Source organism: Vanellus vanellus, assembly GCF_965231255.1.
Source record: "Vanellus vanellus genome assembly, chromosome: Z".
Taxonomy (NCBI): domain Eukaryota; kingdom Metazoa; phylum Chordata; class Aves; order Charadriiformes; family Charadriidae; genus Vanellus; species Vanellus vanellus.
Window position 1 is genome coordinate 30,876,737 of NC_138908.1, and position 20,491 is coordinate 30,897,227.

Here is a 20,491-nt window from a genome sequence, read left to right on the forward strand (position 1 = left end):
CTTGTTCATCGCTGAACTGGATTACTGCATAAAGTGATTAATTGTTAACCTTAATTCTTCTGTAACTTTTCCCAGAATTCTCTAAAAACTTCATGATTTAGGCATTTTTGTCAGGTAGAAACAAGATGTTTACAGACACATTAGCCTACTTCTAAAGTAGAGTTAGCAGAAAAGAACAGGTTTTGAGCTCTTATTCTCTATGTATTGTAATGCCAGTGTTTGGGACAAAAAGAAAATCTATGTGCTAAATCCTAACTTGTTTAGTGCTTCTGTAAGATACTAGTGAAAATTCACTGATTAGTACTAGCCCAGCCTTCAGTTTTAGATTAGATTTAAAGAGGAAAATCATGCCATTACACTCTTTCTAAATTTATGATACCATTAAAAAAGCCCAGACCTGAGCTTATAGACAAAGACGTATTTAAAATTTACATGTTCAAACCATTTAAGTGAATGTTTTATTTTACCTCTTTACCCAGTAATTTTGGTGAAAAGTATCAACCAACCAAAAAGAAAATACAAAAAAAAAAAAAAAAGTTTGTTGCTGTGATCCTTCCAGTTGGGCTAAAACCAAAATAGATTAGCAACCTCATGGAAATACCTCACTGCATTTGCAAGATGTCTAGACCATTTCATAGACTAGAGAGCCCTGATCAATCATCCATTTTTTTTTTTACTTTTGTCTTAACAGAATTCCCAGATTTTTGTTGCATTAGTCACTATGTTGCCATGACACTTGGTTAGCTCCTGAAATTGCATACATTTGTCCTACATTCCCTAAAAGCAGAAAGTCTTTTTCAGCATGAAGTATCGAAAGTGACTTTAGCCATTGAATGTTCTTGGCTAACAAATTTGAAGAGAAAATGAACTGAAACAGAGCATAATTAGATGAGAGAGAAAAGGAATAATGTGGGGTCACATGGGGTATAAGGCCTACTATACAACACGTTAAGGATAACATTGTCAGCATTGACTTTTTTCTGTTTCTGTTGATGTCAGAGGGGGCAAAGAACAGGCAGTGCTAAGCACTTTAGAAAATCCTACCCTAAGGGTTTAAATCCACTTTTAACATAGTAACCAAGCTGTTGTATTCTATTTCATCAATGCTAGCTCCAAAACAATGGAATCAAGAAACAAGCCGGGGTATGCAGTTACCATGTTAAAAAAAATTTTTGTTATGATTTTATGCTCTGTGGCTTTTTTTCATCTGGCAGTGGCTGAATCTAAAACTAGGAACTTTCCTGCCTTACGTCCACAGATCTGTATGACTGAGGGATCAAGCAACATGTGGGCTACATGGGAACACCGATCACTCTATGGCTTTGCGTGCCAAACAGAACACGCTCTAAGAAGGGAACCCTTAAAACTTCGGAAGAGGTCGTTCCACTGAATCTGTTGTTCCAACTTAATTCCTGGGGTTTCTGCTATGCATACTAACTAATCAACATTTCTCAGCTGAGCCTGGTCCCTGTGGCTTTCTTGTTTTACACCTGGGAGAAAAACCCCGCAAACCAACATTTTAACAAGAGTTGGATTGTTTAGATTTGCGTATCAAAAGAGACCTTAGAAATCAGCTCAGCATATAAATGGTGCTATTTTATTTATAACAAAGTCTCAACACCTGATTCATTTCTTTAAATAAATCTTTGGCACAATTTGCACATATCTGAAAACCACCATGTAATTTGGCACAATGCGGTGCAGTTGGCAGCCTACGCTCAAGAGAGGTCCGGGACTGGAACCAAGAGGGATACCACAAGCCAGCACTGAGGTGCGTTAAAAGAGTTACATGGGGAGGATTTCGCAGTGGTTGCCCACACCATGTCTGCTCCAAACCATTGCTATTAGTTTCTCACTTTCAGGAGCATTGAAGTCATGCAGAAAAAATATATATCTGCGTATCTAAGACTTTCTCACTCCACTGAGAGGTCTTTTGCCCCTCCCTACCTCAAGCTCACTTAGGAATTATAATTTTCCACTTTCTAGAAGACATTTTCAGAACTGTAACCTCCAGAATATAGAACTGTAAAAGTATTTTTGTTTCCAAGTAGTCAATACTAGCATTTAGCAGATTCGGCCATTTGATGTTTTGCCTGAGCATTCATCACAGCCTATCTGAATAAAGTCCTATCTCATAGTTATTGCTGAAGTTACGTCCAACAAAAGTTTGCAAGGTGTAAAACGAATTCCATTTCTACCAGTAGAAAAAAAAAAAAAAATTAAAATCTCTTATGTGTTTTTATTACCTTGATATGCAGAGCAGGGAAAAAAAAAAAAAAAAAAAAAAAAAACCCAAAACCAAACACTAAACAAACAAACAAAAAAAACCACCACACACACACACACACACACAAAAAAAAACCAAACCAAAAAAAAAACTACAACCACACACCACACCAAAAAAAAAAAAAAAAAAAAAAAAAACACCAACAAAAAACAAACCCCACGACCACTTAGATTCTACAAAAGATTACAATTTCTGCTGAATAACTTAATTTTCCATTTGAGGAAAGGGTATTGCTGCGATCCAGTCGGTTGGCCCTAACTTGGCTTATTCCCGAGGAACGCACAAAAGAAGGAATCGGGTGAAGCGATCCCAACGCCGGTGTCGCAGCACCGCCTGCTGTCGGTGCGCGGCGGCGCAGGCGAGAGGGTCGAGCTCTGACTCCCACGGGACGTAGCACTTTACCAGTGTAATAGGAGTATTTTTATTCTCCAAACTGCGCTCCAAATGGCTCACCGCGTTTGCTGTAGTTTGGTCCTCCAGGAAATGTTGCTCAACTGTTCCACAATAATCGGAGGCAAAAAAAAACCCAAACAAACAAACAAAAAACCCAAGATAGATAATATTCCAGGTGTTATTTAATACTAGTTTTATTTTTTTTATTATTAGTTCATCAATATTTATTATTCTGTAACATTCAAAATAGCAGGAAATAAACTCCTCATACGTGCATTGTAATTTGTTTATTCTTACCTTTTAATGTGATTCCTGAACCTTCACTTGGATACTGTGGCAGATGGCAGCATTACGGAGAACTTTAAGACCTTTTAGAAGAGAGAGGATTTTGAAAAGGGTAGGTGAAGGACAAAAAAATAAACCCCTTCTGTCAGCAGTTCAGCAGGGGCTCCGGAGGCTCTGCTGCTCCCAACAGCAGCAGTGGTGGCTGGAGCCTTCCCGAAATGCTGTCAGCCCTGTCACACACCAGGGCATGCCTGTGCAAATCTTGTCCCAGGAAAGCTGTGTTGTGGATCATAAGACTTGAACATCCTTCTCAAATACTATGGTAGGTGATTTGATTTCAGTTGTGTGACATTTGCATTTCCCATTGTGTTTTGGGGATGGATGTTATGATGAGAATTCCTCTGAGAGCCAATTGGATGAGCCTGAAAGAGTAGTATGCACTTGGAAAAGTTAAATGAAGCGTTTATATTTTGATTGTTTGAATTTTTATTTAAAAACATGAAGAGAGAAAGCAAAATTATTTCAGATTACATGAAAATTAACATATTATCTACATTATGGACTCTGCTGGTATTGTGTACTATTAATTCAGTGGAGACACTACAATTACCCCACCCTAAGCAACGCAGAATTAGGGATCAGTATCTCTCGAATTTTTGGAAATACGGATTCAAGTCTCAACAGAGAAATGCTGGAAAGGGAATTGTGCCAAAGACAGTGGGATTCAATGTGAAAGGCTCTGGCACTTCCTTCACTTCATGGAACTAATAAAAAAAATTGCAAAAAAAATTTGAGATTTTGTGGGAAGCTGCCTCTAGTAGACTGAAATTCTATTCCTCTTGGAAAATGTTATGCACACAAGAACACATCTCAAGATATTTCTGCTTTTCCTCCAGAAAATAAATCTTGCCAATTATAGATCTCTGAAGAGAAAGTGACACACAGCAAGGAAGAAGAAAAGGCAACAAGGATGGCCATTCTTAACCCTTCTGCTTATTCTTGGGAAGGTTCTTGATATTCCATAGGCTTTCTGACAAGGTGGGATTTCTACTCCATTGACTGCAGGTTTTATGGGCTTACTTTTCTTCTTATTTTTCTAAAAAAAATCAGTATAAAATGAAAAGATGAGCTTCTTAAATCTTAAATTCTGGGCAAGCTGGTTGACCGTGATAATTATTGGTTCCTTGTCAGTGCAGGGAATGGGGAAGCAGCTTATATTAATCCAACTCAATAATTGCACATCTTCAGGGGAACTTTTTTTTTTTTTTAAGATACAGCAGTCTGTAAAGGGAAAAAAATATAAAATCCATTCAGTTCTTAAGAATACAAGCTAGCCTTACAAAGTACTTTTGAAAGATTTCTCATGTCTACCCAGACAAAACAGACTTTTGATGAAGTATGTTAATTTGTTCACTTCTCATCTTTACTAGCAAGTCATATCCCATCCTGTTCTTTCTAATTCTAATTCTAATTCTAATTCTAATTCTAATTCTAATTCTAATTCTAATTCTAATTCTAATTCTAATTCTAATCTTACTAGCTGCTAGAAAGTACTTTTTTTCTTGTACCATTTCATTTCTGAATCTCTTTATCAGAAACTACAAGGTTTCTGCCCCAACTTCTGGACTTCTCTCCAAAAATCTAGGTTTAAATGTGTGTTCATCTTTCTCCTATCATTATTACAACAGCACATTCCAGGCTGTGGTTTTGGTTTTTAATTCTGTAATCCTGGGCATATCCTCCATCTGCTGGAGTACCACAGAGTTGTCTTTTCAATCAAACACTTACCACAGAGCCTGTCACTGAAGAAAGACATGTTGTATAAGTTGTTGCATAAGGCACTTTATTTCAAAAGGCCATCTTCTGGATAAAATTTTCTTCTTGGAAATTTTAATTTTTGGGGGTTTATGGTTTTTTTTAAACACATTTGAAATATAAATTCATTGGTCAGGAACCAAGTCTTTCTCTAAGTTTTCAAACTTGTTCAACCCAGTGTTTTCAATAGTGAGAAGGGCAAATCAATAAGGGTGGGCACCAAAATGTGCTTCTTCACAGGTTCTTTTTATAGTAAAAGAAGGTTGCTTTTAGGGGAAAAAAGGGCCGTGTATAATACTGTAGTAAAGTAATGAGAAAAACTAAGTAACCTGTGCTGTGTAAGTAAAATTACCTGAAAAAAATGACACATGTATATAGGTCATCTAAGCTGACAACTTGCTGAATAAACATAATAAATCTGTAAGGACAAGGGCCAAGTGAAGGATGGCAGAAACATTGTTTTAGATCCATCGAGCAGGCAACAAAACACAAGGTGACCGAAAGTTAGTGTCAGTAAACACAAGGTGATGTATACTGGCAAAAACCAACCCCAACTCCACTTATAAAAAGGGATGCTCAGAAATGACCATTACCACTCCTGGCATGGGACCTTGGAGCTACAAACTCAGTGAAAACGTTATCTTCTGCTTAGGGTTCAAAACAAACCAATAAAACAGAAAATATTACAGTGCCACCATAGAAAGCATTGGTTCACTGCCCCTTCCAACACTATATGCAGTTCAGGTCCCCTCGTTCCAAGCAGAATAATTAATGCTGAAATAGGTTCAAGAGGCAGTAAGGGTGATCAAAGGCATGGAGCAGCTTCTGTGTGAGGAACTCTGGAACAGTTTAGGACACTTCGGGCCAGAAAAGGGACATTTGGTGATGAGGGAATGTCACAGATGTCTGCAAAAATCAAGGCTGCCCAGACAGCTTGTCTAGGGACCCGCTGTTTACTGTCATTCCTGACACAAGAAGTGGCTGGCAGCAAATAAAACAGTAAGAGGAGAGTTCAAAATCACACAAGGAGGTGGTTCTTCCTGGTACAGAGGAAACAAGAAAAAAGCACTTTTTAGACACTATAATTTATACAGGGTGAAAAGGAATCTGGACAGGTGCTTGGAGGAAAATTTACTGAATCTTTAATAAAGATAGAAAATCACATCCACCTCAGGAAATCTATTAAGCTGAGGGAAGTTGAAGGCCTAAACCACGACAGGAAAATACAACAAATACATGCCTTGTTCTTAGTCTTTTGTTGGCCTCCAAGGATCTGTTTACAGCCACTGTTGGAGATTGGCTACCTGCCTAGATAGGCCTGTGGTCTGGCTTTGTACAGAATATTTTTATATTCTGTCTCTGGAGCAGTAGATGCTACTACCAAAGTCCTACTGCTCCACCATGCCTTTAGGATATACATGCAGAAGAGAGATTTCAAACTGAAGGTTTGCCTCCTCTCATAAATCAGGAGACAGTTTCTTATCTGAACGCTTTCTCACACCACTTAACCACACACAAGGGCAACTGATGCAGTTTTTTGTTAAGAAATGAACACACCTTCCTGTTTTCACTTTCAAGCAAGGATATTGTCCAGTGCATTGGCAAGTGTGCTACTGTCCTACATATTACAGCAGGTACATTGTGTTTCTGAATACAAATGAAAAATTTGTAACCTTTTGTAAGATGCAAACTGAAAAAATACAGGTTTCTAAAAAGTGACAGAAAGAACCTGGAAAGCATTTGAATTCAAGATTAAAAGAGAATTTTTGAAGCTGGAATATGAGTTTCATCACCCAGATTGGGGGGAGGTTGGGGTTTATGGAAATAACATTTCTCAAACTTAGCAAAACTAGGTCAAACTGAGGCATTTATTAAGATGTGGAAGAGGCTTATTTTATACTCTCATCAAGTAGATGGCTTTGCTTACGTTTTTTGCAGTTTTCAATATTTAATATAACTAAATGATGTAGAAAGAGTCTTCTCATGAGGGAAAAGCAGATGTATATCATCTAAATCCCCAAACCTTCGATACCATGTATGAAGTATGGATTAAGCAGCCTTTCTAGTTTTCTCTGGTGACTGATTCTTCCTGACAAATCAGCAAAAGAGAAAGACCTTAGTAAAGACTGAGAATGTAAATCTGTATACTGCTCATACGTAGCCCAGCAGAATAATGAAATCTGGTATTTTGTAGGTTTTCCATTTTGTTTTTTGTTGGGGTAGAAGTGTCTGGTAGGGATTTCTTCCTCTCAGAGCTTTGGTAGACATTACAGTTACATGCTTAAGGCAGATCATTTGGCATATGATAAGATCTAGCTTAATATCAAACCTTCTTTAGAAAGCAGATAAATATTCCTCACACTAGTTTTGTGCTATGTACAGCATGAAATGAATTTATTCTTATGTTCTTGCAAGCACTAGCACACTCTTTTGCCAGAAGCCTTCGCTGGCAGGTGACCTACTTTTTCTGAAGAGCAGCACCCATCTTCCATTTCCCAATGTAAATGAAATATATTATCACATTTTACTGAAGAAACTCTTTTTCTGACAGGTTGCAATAATTATGCAGGTATTAAACCAAATCCTGGCTTACAAATGAAGAGCAAATAGCTCTCTAAAGGAGACAGAAATAAACTGAAAAGTAGCAGAACTCAAGATAAACTTCTGAAATGCCCCTAAGACCTTCCACTCCTTTAACTACATTTCTTAGTGGACCTTTGGAACCCCCCTGAAAAAGTGCAGTTCTTACTTCAGTGAAACATATAGTCAGTTACTGAATACTAAAAAAACCCACCTTTTGGATCCATTTCTCCTGAAACGAAAGAAGTATTAGACTATTACTGGAATAGTATGCATCAAACTTACTATAAAATATTCAAAAACGAAGCCATGGGAAGCTTGGTTAACTTTGTGCCAATTAATCCTCGGTAGTTACCATGAGTAAACTATTAATAATACAAAGCAGCAATAATGGATGCTCAAATGTTTCTATGCTCTGCTCTGCTGTATTAGCAAAAATGTACTTCTAATTTACAGGTTCTGTTCTTTAGCCATCGAAGACCATGTGATTTGCATCAGTCCCTCATAACACTGCCTCTTTGTCACATGTGCCTTTGGTTTAAACGGAACCACTGATCTCTCTTGCTGAAAACATTCTGGTATTTGACATAACCTATGTCAAGCAGTCATACTAAAGAAGGAGCAGGACAAAGCTCTTACTTAATATAGTGAGATATATCTGAGTGAATTAGCTTCTTACCCAACAAGGGCTCTGCAAATGCAAAATTTAAGAGTACTCAGTATCTCTAGCTAAATTTCGGGGATAATTTAAGCCTCTTTAAATCTAAAAGTTGATTTTTTGCAGCGAAGTTTGAAGACAAAATTTCACCTCAAATCACTTTTTTACCAAAATTGGTAAAGGAAGTGTTAGAACACTCCCCTTTGAGCATCCCTCAGGGGAAACATCCCCCAGGCTTCTTCTTGCAGCATGTCACTCTTTCTCTGATAGAATATCCTTCTTAGGCTTCTGTCTGGCTCATCTGTGTCACTGTGAAACTATGGATAAGGCTTTTATTTCTTTTTTTTTTTTTTCCTAGACAACATTAAAAGAGGGATTGCTACCGCTGTGTGCATTGCCTGACTTCTGGCAGTGACTGCAAAGGAAATAAGTACTCTGGGACCTAATGCCTAAAAGTCAAAGTCATGGCAGACAGGCAGCTGGCAATAAAAGGTACACTGCTAGTCAGGTCTCTCATTCTACAGAGACCAGATACATAAAAACACATTGCACAACACACATTAATAATGTCATGCCTTAAAGGATTTGTGGTATCTGATTTTTTCCCACATACCTTTACTATTCTCACAAGAACCCAAGTGTAGTTGGCACCACTCTATCAATTCAGGCACTATACAAATGGAAAAACCTTAGTTTAGAGACCTTAGATACTCATTCTGAAAATACAGAGCAAGTAATCATGAAGACAGTTTTATAAGAGTAGCTTGGTTTTATATGGTAGCTTTTTCTTTAGAGGATGTCTCTATAGGGTCGGTAAGCCATGGTACACAAGAAAAATACTTAATGTAAACTGTTATCAAAGTTTTATGGTCTCTGAAATACAGAGAGAAATCAAGGTGCTTCACATTTCCCCTGCCTGTGTTTACCAACACACTGTAGACTAACTTCATCTTAGCAATGAATGTGTTGTTTTCTACCAGTATTTCTTTGCTAGGTTAAAAGTTAAAAGCTTCTCAGCTATATTTCCTTGTAAAAAATTTCCCAGAGAGAACCTCAGCAATTTTCTAGTGAAGGCCAAGCATGGTGGTAATGAAAAGTAACTTTTTCTGACTTTTTTTTAATTTCCTGTACACAATAGGAAAAAGAGTATCTTTTTTTCTTAAAAAAAAAGTCATCACAGAAAATCAAATCAGCACAAGATTAGAGCTCTTAAAAAAATCTAGAAGTAAGATTTTGTCCAAAGATTAATAAAATCTTATTTCTTCCCATCAAGATGTGCTACCAGATTCTCCACCTTTTCTCAGAGGAAAAAAATATTCAAGAATTCTAACATTACAGGGTAGAGTTTAAAGATTGGTCTTCTTTATGTGTAATCACTGTTTGAGTGTGAATCTACTAGTCCTTAATCATAGAATATCAGAAATCATACTATTACATCAAAAACACTTGTGTTTTGATTATCGTACTGCTCACATCAGAGCTCCAAATCTGGCCTTTTTGGCAAGGTCAGCTATAAAGATGCCCAAACTGAGCTCCTAATGAGAACATCCAGAAATCACAGTGGTTCATATGTAAATACAGATGCTTTGTAAGCCTGGGCTGGTTCTACCTCTGAGGGTTAAATATATCCTGCAATAGCATTGTCCTCTGAATCAAAATTTAACTCTGAAGCATTGCCCGATTTAACTGCTTCGTACTTTGCTCCATCTCCTCACCTTTTCAGCATTTAATGTTTTCCCAAGTCCTGCATACATCTGTTTCCACAGTAATTGCTCTACCATTCACATGGTTACTGATTAACCTACCAGTGGAGATGAAGGATTATCCTTAGTAAAGACACTTTCAAGGCACTCGTGGTTTTATTAATCATCTGCAGTCTTCCTTTGAGTGTCACAATCCAACTGTAGTTAATGATGCAGCTCTGAGCATGGTGGGGTTTTTTAACTTCATTAAGTGTGTGAGGAATAGCTTTCTGATTGTCCAGTATATATATATATTTTTTTTTACTGTATCACAGCAACTTCTATCTTGTTTTTAAGCACATAACACTCGCTTTTTAGATGTGTGGGCAGGCTAGATTTTCTTGATGAAGAGAACATCAAGTGCTCATTAAATCTTAATGTCCAAACCTTGTGCATTACAAACGCGGCGCGTACAATTCTTACAATGAAAGAATGTTCCTTAACTTGTTGTTTATGACCTCACCATCTGAATTTGGAGACAAAATATTACTTAACAACTTGTTGAGCATCTATTAATCAGCGGTTTTGAAATCCCTGACTGTCAAATATATTGATAAAAAGAAATATCACCCTTAAATTCAAGAAGCGATGGTAAGTGAGTTGCAATGACTAGCTGGAGAGTTAACACAGTTGTTCAGTAGTGAGTTCAAGTGACTCTTTACAAAGTAATGAGCACAACAATAAAATCGTGATCGTGAGTCCCCGCTCCATCACTGGATTTAGTCTGCTAAACTACAGTTTAAATACAACAGCCACCTCTCCTGTATTAACTCCTCACACTTTCCCTCTGGCTAGCTGCTGTTTCCAGCGCAGCATGCTCTGCAAGCTGCCAATAAGGGGCAAACTGTGCATTCCTTGCTTTGCTTCTGCTATCCAAGGCCCTTAAAAGATCACGTTTTCTTCAGGGTCAACCCCAAAGCAGACCTCACGCAGCCTGGTGCGTATCTATATCTTCCAGCTGCTATGCATCTGACTCACAAGTATCTCCCCTCTGTTGCTCCCCAGTGAAGAGTGTCAGAACAAGCTATTGTTAAAATTAGGCTGTGTGGACTCACTTGCTGTCACATTTTCCAAACAGTTGTGCTTCTGTAAAGTCAATGGAAAATACTGTCATCCTCCGCGCGACCGCGAAAGATGTATTAGTTTGGAGGCTGCTGTCTACAAGTGTGCACAGAAGGTGAACCACTGTGAAGCACCGAGCTTTAAGTTGTCCCCAGACTGTCTCTGCTGTCGTAGTGACACATGTAGTGTAATGCCACGTTAGAACAGAACTAAGTTGTCATGAACTTGAACAGGATACGGAAAACAGAATGTGTATGTATTTAAACAAAAAGATTTATAACAGACATTGTGGTTTTTAAAAGGTACTAAAGGCTGTATCATTAAGTGAAGTTGTTAAGAAATAATTATCACTCTCAAGATACTGTAATTGAAAGCTGAGTAAAGCTAATTGGACTATCAATCATGCAAGTTAAGAGCAAACTCCACCAGGGATTTGCAGCATCAAGGTCTTTGTGCAAAAAGCTGTGAAGTTAAATGAATAATCTGTAAGATGTTGGCGTGCTTGTGGAGGGACACTGGCTTCTGTTGCCGAGATGTTCTAGAAGTAATAAAATGCTATGAAATGTCAGCAAAACCCCATAGTTAAGGCATGTGAGTGTGTATGTGTGCTTTTGTGTGTGGCTCGGGGCATTTAAAAATAGAGGACATCAGAGTTTTTTATTTAATCTTGAACACTCAGAAGTTTTAATTCAGGACTGACACAGCCAATAGTTTTAGCACTAAAGCAGGCTTTACCTATGCCAAGTATGCAAGAAAGTTAAGAATTAAGGGAAAGAATAAATTAAGTTTACAGTTTCCTATGCTATAAACTACACTTGTCATGAGAGGTCCCAAAGAAAATCTAGTACTTACTGGAAGTGTTCAGGAGTACATGCAATTTTGGAATATGAAAAAAAAAGGTTGAAAATCAGAATACCTGAAATGTAATTGGCTTGCTTTAATATGGCTGAAGCCACATTCTACTGAAAATGAACACTTATTGAAGACCTCAAAATGTGATACCTTGATTTTATGATTACATCTAAGATGTTTCTATTTACATATGAAAAATTCAAAGATGTATAATCCTACAAAAAATACCCCAGAGACAGGGTCATTGTAATGTCATGGGAGAGAACATATTCTATATAATTCATCCTTACTCTTGTTGAAATACAGCTTTACTTTCAAACATAATGTTTTTTTAACATAGTTTAAAGGTCATAATTTAAGTACTAATCAAAAATCTTCATTACAAAGCAACCACCAATCAAGCAAACTCACTCCTCCTTTTATCTCAGATGCTTATAAGATACAAGAAAGATTGAATGGGACTGTTTTCTGTTTTCCTGCACAGGCCTATAGGTACCAATGTGACTGAATTTGTCAAACGTCATTGTACTTCAATGATACTCTTCAGCCTTTGATCAACCTTGCCAGTTTAACCCAGTTTTTCCAGTCTATAATTTCCTGTCATGCAGATATTTTTTTCCTGGGTTGACTATTTACTAACTTCCATTCTCGTATTCTCAGACAATAGTAAATGTTGCCAAGAGACTCAATCATTAATAATTAGGAAAGGGACAGTGGGGAGGAACCAATGGTAGACTTACTAGAGCTAACCACCCTGGGAAAATGAAAGCATTGCCACCTTCTTTCGCCACTTGCTTTCTCACAAGCAAAGATATGAGATAGCAACACAAGAAGTCATTTGCCTGCACTACAATGTGGATGTTCAAGTTGGAAGGTAAAAGGCAAATTGTCATTAAATCCCTTGTGTTTGGTACTTGCTTTCTTTACATATGGTATGTTGTAAATTTCGATTACTGAACCAGTTTTGTTACACCCACCAAGGAGTACAGAGGGACAGTGGCAAGAAGGGGGGCCCCAAATAATACCCTGCCCTGGGCCACCAGCCCATCAAAGGCCCATCACACAAGCCCTAAAGGAGCCAAGAGGCAGGACAGTAGGTGGGAACCCAAATCAAAGGCTTCCGAGGAACAAGTCACCTTGCCATGGCCCTCCCAGAGCTGTCCCAGGAGAGCCACAGCCTCTGCCCAGCATGAAACCCATGACCAGCAGCCATTGGGAGCACCTCCATGTCACACCTCTGACTGAGTGGGGTTGCTGCCCAGGGCTGGGGGACACATTGCGGGTGCAGGGGAAGAGCAGCTTGGGGTCCCACAGGATTTATTATGGGATGTTTGAGGAGAAAAGAAAGGTCGGAAAAGGGGGTTGAGGTGATCCGGGAAGGAGCAGGAGTGGGAAAATGAGAGGCAAGGGTGCAAAAAGTAAAAGTTCTACCCAGTTTGTTGGGTAAGAAACTGGCTGGATGGCTGTTCCCAGAGAGTGTTGCTGAATGGAGTTAAATCCAGTCGGTGGCCGGTCACAAATGGTGTTCCCCAGGGCTCGGTACTGAGGCTGGTACTGGGGCAGGTTCTCTTTAGTGTCTTTATCAGTAATCTGGATGAGGGGATTGAAGGCACCCTCAGTAAGTTTGCAGACAACTCTAAGTTAGGCAGGAGTGTCAATCTGCTTGCAGGTAGGAAGGCTCTACAGAGAGATATGGCCAGACTGTATTGATGGGCCAAGGCCAACAGTACGAAGTTCAACAAGTCCAAGTGCCGGGACCTGCACTTAGGTCATAACAACCCCATGCAGCATTACAGGCTTGGGGCAGAGTGGCCGGAAAGCTGCCTGGCAGAAACAGACCTGGGGGTGTTGTTTGACAGCCGTCTGAATGTGAGCCAGCAGTGTGCCCAGATGGCCAAGAAGGCCAACAGCATCCTGGCGTGTATCAATAATAGTGCAATGAGCAGAACTACGGAAGTGATTGTCACCCTGTACTCAGCAAGGGTAAGGCTGCACCTCGAATACTGTGTTCTGTTTTGGGCCCCTCACTTCAAGAAAGACATTGAGATTCTGGACCATGTCCAGAGAAGGGCAACAAAGCCGGTGAGGGGTCTAGAAAACAAGTCTTATGAGGAGTAGCTGAGGGAGCTGGGGTTGTTTAGCCTGGAGAAAAGGAGGCTGAGAGGAGACCTTATCACTCTCTACAGCTACCTGAAAGGAGGTTGTAGAGAGGTGAGGGTTGACTTCTTCTCGTTATTAATGAGCAATAGGACAAGAGGAAACAGCCTCAAGTTACACCAGGGCAGGTCTAGGATCGATATTAGGAAAAATTTCTTCAGTGAAAGGGTTGTCAAGCATTGGAACAGGCTGCCCAGGAAAGTGGTGCAATCACCATCCCTGGAGGTATTTAAAAGATGGGTAGATGTGGCGCTTAAAAACATGGTTTAGGGGTGGTTAGGTTAGGGAGGCTAGCAACAGTGCTAGGTTGATAGCTGGATGTGATGATCTTAAAGGTGCCTTCCAACCTAGACAATTCTGTGATTCTGTGATTCTATGAAAACGGGCTGGTGGCAGGGAAGTAGTGGGCTGGTGGGTACGCTGTCAGCCATGCCCTGTGCCTGGCCACCACAGCCTGGCCTGGCTGCTCACCAGAGTCCTTCCTCTTCCTCACTCTGTCACTGATGGCTCTCCAGTCTGTGTGTGTGTGTGTGCGCACACGCACATCAGAACATGTGTTGGTGCACATATATGGGGCCTGAGTGCAGCAGCTGGGGTTGGAGGGGGGGTGGGAGCCCCCTGTGCCTCGTGCAGCAACCACAGTGGGTGTGAGTATGCAAGTGAGTGTGGAAGTAAGTGCCAGAGAGGATCATGCCAGATAAGGTGCTGGGCCAGTGAAGCGGTCAGGATCAAGTAGGTGTGGGGATCTCTGAGGGCAAGAGTACAAGGGGTTTGGCCATGGAGACAGAGTCCCAGACAGCTCTGTGTGTGTGTGCGCATGTGCGTGGGCCTGTCCATGTATGTGCGTGGGCCTGTCCGTGTATGTGTACATGTGTATGGGTGTGCAAGTCTGTCACAGCAGCTGGTGTGGGGCTGCAGCTTCAGAGGTTGTATGCCCTGATGCCAGCAACTGGGGAGACTGGGATGGAGGGGCAGCTGCTGGGTCTGAGGGTCTGAGCCGGCTGCCAGAGGCACCCACCTTGTCCATACGTGTGCGCACGTTGTCACTTGTGGACCCCAATACTGCTACGCCAGAGAGGAGAGCAGGATGAGGCCCTCAGTGCTGCTGGGGCCCATGCGAGTGCTCTGTGTGTCTGTCTGATCTGTGTGTCCAGACACATGTACAGGTACATATGTGGTATATGCGTGTGCTCTGTGTGCATCTGCCTGCTGGGAACGTGTCTCCAGCCTCGCTGCTGGTTGGACCCAGGGACATGGAGCTGAGCAACCTCGCCCCTCCCAGGCTCTTGGATTCAGCAGGATATACTGTCCTGCAACCTAAATATATATTTTTAAAAAGTGACAATAGAATTATTTCTATTTAAACAGATTGATGACTTATCTATCCATACAGAAACAAAAGTTTATTTATGTCTTTATTATTTATTCAAGGATAAATCTTGAGCCTATTAGGGACTTGGATTCAGCTCCCGGACTGATTTTTTTTTTTTTTTTTTTCATAAAAGCCTTACAGCTTGTTGGCAGTTTTGTCTGAAACAGTGCTGGCTGAGGGCTACGGTCTGGACCCACCTCTGATGTCAGTGTAGCTGTGCGGAGGCCTGCCAGGCTCAGCCGGTCTGTGCAGATGCAAAGTGATGATCTCCATGAAGTGGCAAATATTCAGAGTCTGGCTCACCATTTAAATTTTAATCAGCTCCCTACTACTGGAAGCAACTATATCTTATATTCCTGTTTATTAACAGGATTTGACATGCAGGTTACACATGCAGCCTCCATCTGAAACTTGTCAGGGTTTGTGCCGCTATTTCCACCGGAGGAATATTTCAGAAACACATTCTTCTGATGATTTGCAATAGTTTTTAATTTCCAGTCTGAAGCCACTGCTGGCTGATTATTTTTTTCTTTTATGATTCTAACGCTTAAGCTCTGATTTCTTTTTCTTCCCTAGCATTTATCTCCTGATGCTCATATAGAGAGCAAATATATCCTTTTATTCCAGTAGTTTAAATAAGCCAATCATTTAAAAATTAGGTACACACTGCACATTTGGCCTGTGACTGAGACTCCTAAATTTTTACTGCATTCAAATAACACAGCCAGACACCATCCTCTCAGTTTGAAAATAACAGCTGACAACTGGGAAGCAGCAAGGAACAGGTTTCTAAGATGTCTCTCAGTTGTGACTGAATGAGCTTTTGTTTTAATAGAGTTAAACCGAGCCAGACCAGACCCTTTACTCCACTGCTGTGTGTAGGATGCAAATAATGCCCATCCACTGCTTCCTGGGTTCCCTTTTCAATGATCCTTAAATACTATCGATTTTTTTTCAAGGATGGAGGCAAATGCAGTGTGGTAATGCAGATATGACCTTTCCATCATCTTACACAACAGCAATAGGTAGCATTCTGTACAGAAGAGTTTACTCCACCAGGTCTTGAAAAAAAGCAAAAAAGTATAATCAAGTCTTTCCAAGGCTGCATGTGACAATGAAAAGGATGCAGCTATCACTTTCAGAAAGAATGCTTTTGGTATTAATAATTACTAAATATGAATTATTATTCTGGTGGCAAGAATGTGCTTGCTTCTGTTTATCCCACACATTATTCAGGCACATAATGATTATTTACTCTCCCTAGGAAAAAAAAAAAAAAGCCATATGTAATTTACTATAAACTGTGAAAACAGTGGAAGATCTCCAGGATTTGTGATGAGAGGTAATAGAGAGTATTTTATCTTGCTTTATGGAGCATATGGCGAAACTATTTCATCCCATGAAACTGTTAATCTCTTTGAAATCAATGGGATTACTAATGAGTTTATCAGATCATTAACCTAAATAAACTGGGATCATAATTTGGATTCCAGAATATAATGTGCAAAGAAACTATGTATCAGCCTAGCTATGTCCAGCAGTTTCAATGGGAGGTAAGTGACCAACAAGGAGACATCTTAATTGCCTTTTAGTTGCAGAAGGGAAGATGACATGAAGTCTACTTTAATAATACAGATGTACACTAGCTCAGAGAAAAAACAGTCACCTTCAAAGGTGAGTTTAAACCACCTTCATATTATTGTACCTTCATTGCTACAATGCATATGCCCTGCAGGGTGTTGTGTTTTGTTACACACCCTAAAGTGCTTCTACCGCAATGCATTACAAGAAATATTTTCTGTCATCACTCTTTGCATGCTTGGATCAGGTTTTTCACAGAGGAAATTACTTTAGCACAGCCCTTCAGCTTCTGTTAGACAGTTGTCCACTAGAAATACATGGATTTTAGTTAATGAATAATATGGAACATAGGTACTGACACTCTTCTTACCATATACAAAGTATGAAACACAGAGTTTTTCTAACATGAAAATATATTTTTATAAGGAGACCACATTAGCTATCCTCACCAGAAAATCCACTGTGTAAACCTGCTATATGTTACCCAATTGTTTTAAACTAAGGATAATAGCAACATAATTTTTAATATTCAGAAGTTTAAAAATACACTAAAATATGCCATTCTGAAAGAAATGATGACACTATTTACAGGAGAAATTATGTTGCATGGATATATGATTTAGGACAAGCCCTTAATAGAATACAGTGACCCCTGCAAATCATGGCTTTTCAGGAAAATTGTCTAAGCTTATCTCATTTTACAGACTGGAGCTTGGTAAATCTTCAATATTTCTCTAGCGTGGGACTTTGAATTGTCATGCACTGCTGGTCTCAACCCCTCTTGCAGATTGCTTGAGTATCCTCCTGGGTGCTCATTAAAATAAAATAACTGTCTGAAACAATAAAATTGCTCTTCTTTAGCTTTTCAGTTCCAGCCTTTTGCTTGATCTCCACATAATTGCAAGAGGAGATGTTTATCACTGAGGAGGGAAGAATGGTTCCTCAGCAGACTTTAGCCTCTCTTCCCTTTAATGTCACCCCAGTACAGAGATATGCATCTAAGCGTTCAACTACTTCTGCTTCCTAGGAGGAAAACTGCTATTTTGCACTCACAGGCTTCTTGCAATGTTTCCCTAGAGTGACTGATACTGTGCATTGCAAAGGTCTGTCTCCTGGAGCTGGCAAAGCCTGCTCTGAGCCTCTGGATGGTCCCAGCACTGATGCTTCTTGTCACCTCTGTCACAGCCACCCACGGATGCCATCGAGTAGCTCGAGGTACTGGAGCAGGTTTACGATACATACTATTCACTGGTAACAGCAATGTAATGGATTCACGGCCTGAATCTGACCGTGATGCAGATTAAATCAGATTCTCCTCCCTCTGCTGCTGTGCTTTAAGTAAAACTCTTCCTACTTTGGGAGAGGAAGGGGGATTGTCAAAGGGGCAGGCAGGGGGCAGGAAAATCCTTAGCTTTACAGATACACTTTTCATTCTCAGCTTGTACCTGAAGTATATCCCACTTAGTTTAGCAATAGCAGACACTACCTGTCAGCTCTTTGACCTGGCAGGAGACTGATTTCCTTTTAATTGTATGAAAACTTTAAAATTATTCCATGTAATACCTATTTGTGTCAGGCTACTCAGAACCCACCTCGTCATTACTTAGTTTAATGAGTGTACCAGGACTTGCCAGAGAAACCAGAGCAGGGAGGAATTAGCAGCACCATTGGAGCCAGGTACATCAGCCCCAGAAGAGCTCAGAACCCTGTCCTGGGCTTCAGCTCCATGCTACTACACCAGAGCTCACTAAACTGCTCATTTCCAATCAAACACAAAAGACCAACAGCCTGGCCTGTTGAATTAAACAGCAAAACTCCCATACAGTACACGGGAGTGAGATTTTACCCATTTAAGTATTTATTGACCTTGGAATTTTTAATATCCTAACCCCCCTGGAATTTTAATATACTAATCCTTGCACTAGAGGTTGCAGAAATACAAGTTACAATTTTTATAATGGGTTCTCTTTTGCATAAGGAAACTCTATACAGCAACACAATAGTTTAGTCTACCTAGTTAGCACTGTCTTACTAGATTACGAGTAATACATCTCCTGTGATGTGTTGTTTCTGGTGACTTTAGTAATTTTAGTGAAACTGCTCATTTTAATCACACTTATTGGGCCAAACACATCTACTAAACACTAACAGAACCGTGCGGGTACTTTATGGTATTTAGGGCATGGGATTCCCAAGTGATGGCACCTTGATATTGAGCCAGTAGGCATCAAGAGCATAAATCTATATTTACCATGTTTTAGTGATAACACTTTCCTGTATGGCATTATTGACCCAATTTTAGATTTTTGTGATACTCAGAGCCAAAAAGCTTAGCATAGTTTTCTTTTTGCACAGTTATAAAGTAATGAAAACAAGGTAAAAGCAGGCCAGGAAGGGAATAAAGTGCACATCAAGACAGAGGACTGCTGTGACCCACTCAGTTTTTTGCGAACTTAAGATCTGTAATTGTTTGTTAATAAGTGTTCCAGCTTCTTAACATGCCCATGGGAAAAAAAAAATCAGTAACAATTAGAAAACAAGTTTTCTTTCCCATTTTGCCTTTGCACTTCACCATCTATTCTCTATTAACTGCTCTCTTCATTTGTTTGCTCAATCTTCTCTCTTGAACAGATAAAAGGGTTTCATTAAAGCAAAGCCTAATGCTGTCAGTGGCAGGAGAGCTGCCAGCCCTGGTGGTTTTAGTAAGTCTATTAAGCTGACCTAAGCATGCTAATACTTAATAAATTCCTTCTATTCACAGCAGTCCTTTGCAAATATTCCTTTATCTCAATATGAAAAACTAAGTTATGCAATTCAAATGAGTAATAAAAGACCAGACTGCACACTCTACCTTATCTTTATATATAGTTCTGCCCCAAAAGAAGCCGCAGCATATTATCAATCATAACCTCTGCTGTACCAGAAGCACTTCTTTAGATTATAGAAAGGTCTTAACAACAGCTGCATGAAAGTATGCCATTACAGATATTACCAAGAAGAAACCAGCACTAGACAATCAAAACAGAACTACTTTTTTCAAGGATTTCCTGCCATAGCCCATTTGCAGAGCAGATGTTCTAAACTTATCTGAAGGACATCTGTTATACCCATCTAGTATAGTTTACCTCTAATTTATTCAGAGGAAAAAAAAAACCAACACAACCAACAGATTCTGTGAATCACTGACATCTTCTGTCACTGCCATGGCACTTAATATGGTAGAAAATACTTTGAAGAATAACAAGTGAACTACATAACAGTACTAGTCAGCATCACTACTTATCAAAGTCTTTATCCTCCTTAATATCATCCTTTCTCCAGGGCTCCACAGCTCCAGCTATTACTCCATGTTTAACTGAAACACAATTTTTAAAGCAACAAAGCATTGAATGTTCATCTCTTACGTAATAGAACAAATCTGTAGCAGCAGAAGAGTTTCAGTTCAACAAAAGTCTGGACAAAAAAAAAAAAAAATAATCTGTGAGGCTTCTAAAAGAAAAAGCGAGAGTGCTCATGTCAAAAAGAAAACACCAATATTAATTCTTCTCTCCTGAAAGATTAATGTCATTGTTTAGGTAATGTAATAAATATGGGGGTAGAGGGGGCAAGGAGTGGGCCCCACCTTGACGTCTAATAGGAAACACACTCAATCAGCAGCATGATTTTTTTAAGTGCGCTTTTACCTGAGAACTACTGTCAGGCAAGTG